A 3,055-nucleotide genomic window follows, 5' to 3' on the forward strand; every position below is an offset into this window, starting at 1 on the left:
AAAACAGGTTGGAAAGGAATGATAAAATATTTGCTGAATTAATCTGTTTAAATATTAGGTCTTCCTTTGATAATGGTGTACTGAGTCTACTTGGATTGACAAATCAGATAACACTCTCAAGATTTTATTGCATATGTACCCAGGACTTATTCTGATTTGACTTCATTCAGGTTGTTTCTGACCCCTTTTCTAATTCGTGTGTCACTGTAAAATACAAGTTCATGTTTCCGTGTTCTAGTTTCTCCCCCACCCTGGGACAATCAACTGCAAAAACCGTGATTATCACATACACGTCCCTGACTAACATATATCTCAATAATATATTTCAAATGCCTGTGGCATATTATTTCTAATGACATTAACTAGCCGATTTTCAGTCTTAAATGATTTACTGCTACAAAAGAGATAACATATTGCCTAGTATTTCTTTTCATTGTTTTTACTTAACCATCAGCCTCACAATGTGGCAATTCCTAACCTATTTCATAAGTCAGGTGGTATAGGTTACTCATAAAATTTAGACCGCAAAATACAAATTGTTAATGAAGTAAAGAATTGTAGAAGAAAAGCTATAAAATTTCAAATTATTTTACTACAAAAGTTTATCTTATTAGCAAGAAAAAGAAGGTTATCACATGCTCCTTCTGAAATGTTTAAGAACATCAGACAAAAACATTATAAGTTAAGGCAGCCCTATAATAATGGAAGATCTTGGCAGTGTCTCTGAGAAAATTAAAGGCACAGTGTCAAAATCTAAAAGCACAACCCACCATAGACATAGACTCTGGCTTTGGCTATGATGTAAAAGACATGAAGTGTATCACAAGACAATGTCCAGACAACCTAAGGCATGAACAAGTTGTGCAAATTAGAAATTTGTGAAATTACATCCTAGAGACACCCACCAAGCCAGTCCTTGGCTGGAATCTACAAAAGAAAGTTAGATGTTTGCCAAATTCTGGAGATTTTAAATATTAGTATCTCAAGTGCTCTATCAAAAAAACTAAGAATTTTAAATACTTCTCAAAATTTGTGAAATGAATTTTATTTTTTTACATGTATTATTTATTTATTTATTATTTTAAGTCATATCACTATTGTATCGCTTATTCACATGTTGCTAATACTCTTTTTTTTCCAGTTTCATTGAGATATAATTGAGATACAGCACTGTATAAGTTTAAGGTGTACACCATAAGAAACATAGAACCCTTCACGAATTTGTGTGTCATCCTTGCACAGGGGCCGTGCTAATCCTCTCTGTATCATTCCAATTTTAGTATATGTGCTGAGAGAGGGAACACTGGAATGAATTTTCATATTGAATGACTCACTTCCCTGAATCTTTTGTGTTTCCTTTGGTACTGGGTATCAGGCATAAAGTAGGGGCTCAATAAATGCTGAATAGATTGAATTGAACTCTAATGATGGAACACAATTTATTTAAATATAGCAGGAGGCAGAATAGCGCTTTTGCAACAAGTAGGCATCTTGTGGTTTGAGTATTGGCTCTTCCACTATTAAGCTGTCTGATCCTCCGAAATTCCTTAACCTTTTTAGGTATCCGTGTATTCATCTGCTAAATGGGGATAATTACACTTTCTTCATTAAGCAAAGGATTTAGTGCGTTAATTTATATACATATCTCACATAGTAAGAGCTCAACAAATGTTAGCTAGAATCATTATTTTTTGTGTTTTCAAAAAATAAAAATAGATAAATCCATAGTAGTTTGGGAATAATGCAGGATTGAAGATATTTTGCTATTATATATAAGATATAGCATTCTTTATTTTATTTCAGAATCAATATTTTAAAGTTTTATTCTTATTCCCTAACGTAAGCATACTACAATTTCAATCAACAAATAATACTTGTCAACTATCTCCCGTGTGTATAGACGCAGCAGTAAATATTTTATAAATTATAATTTTATAGTTTAAATTACCAAATAAAACAATAATGGGGTAAGACCATTTGAAGAAACTCTATAATGTATACTTTTAGAAGAAAAATAATTTTAAATATAGTCACCATCTAATATGGCTCAATTTGTTGAGCAATTTGAATGTTGCTTATCATGCTATCTTCAAGTAAGTGTCATTCAAAGAATATGAAGTCTAAGAATAACTGTGTTTGGAAGGGCATGGAAGGGGAATAACCAGATGCCCCAGGGGTTATGAGCATAGTTTCCTCAAAAAGCGGGTGTCCTACATATAAAGTAGAAGAAGATGGGCACGGATGTTAGCCCAGGGCCAATCTTCCTCACCAAAAAAAAAGCCTACAGCATTGGAAAAGAGTTTCACTGATCACAAATCTGAATGTTGGGCAAGCAAATATGGTGGATGTTATGAGAAGTTCCCTTTTACTAACATAGTATCCTTAAGATGATGCACTAGAAGTTTAGTTAATATGGGCATCAGTAGACTGAGTCACAGGATGTGTCATATGCACACCAGTGACCTGGCTTTTCAAGCATGTCCCTGGACAGATGGTTCGAATCATTTCCTCTGCAATACCAAGGAGACTGGCATTGTTTGGAAGAGAGCGGGAGTAATTCCATTCTCTACTGGGATCATCAGAGAGATGAGTGAATTCTCCATCCTAAAGCAGATGAAGCTGCTTCAACTAGAGGCTGTTATAAGCAGCTTCAGGAATTCCCTAAAAAGAGGGAGAGGAGAAGGGGACACTGGCCAAGCAATGGCAAACAGTGGTAGCTGGCAGCAATACAAGGAAGGAGCTCCTCAGACTGGAAAGGACTCTAGAGGACTTGGGAGGGTCCTGTGGTTCTGAAATTGATGAGGTATCTGGAATTTCATTTCACCCTCGGAACCCCAGAATTCGGCTGTACATAGTAAAATTGTGAAGGCAGTAATTTCTTCTTTCAGCTTCTACAAGCTTAGTTACAACTGTCATGTAAAAGAGCTTGATCTTAATCCAATAATGTTGGGTTTAATTTTTTTTCCAAAATTAAATATTATCTGTAACATGGTCCAATCAGTTCAGACATTGACACAAAACAAAGCCAACCATATCACTCGTGGGGCTTTTCTTA

The 3,055-nt window shown here is 35.0% G+C and overlaps 1 non-coding gene across 1 annotated transcript; it reads right to left on the reverse strand.

The window, feature by feature from the left end:
• Positions 1 to 1,197: 1,197 nt before the first annotated feature.
• On the reverse strand, positions 1,198 to 1,304 carry LOC131420710 (U6 spliceosomal RNA). The gene has a single exon (XR_009223629.1). It is a non-coding gene; the product is annotated as a U6 spliceosomal RNA (small nuclear RNA).
• Positions 1,305 to 3,055: the final 1,751 nt, after the last annotated feature.

This window comes from Diceros bicornis, chromosome 23 (genome assembly GCF_020826845.1).
Source record: "Diceros bicornis minor isolate mBicDic1 chromosome 23, mDicBic1.mat.cur, whole genome shotgun sequence".
NCBI classification, from domain to species: Eukaryota; Metazoa; Chordata; class Mammalia; order Perissodactyla; family Rhinocerotidae; genus Diceros; species Diceros bicornis.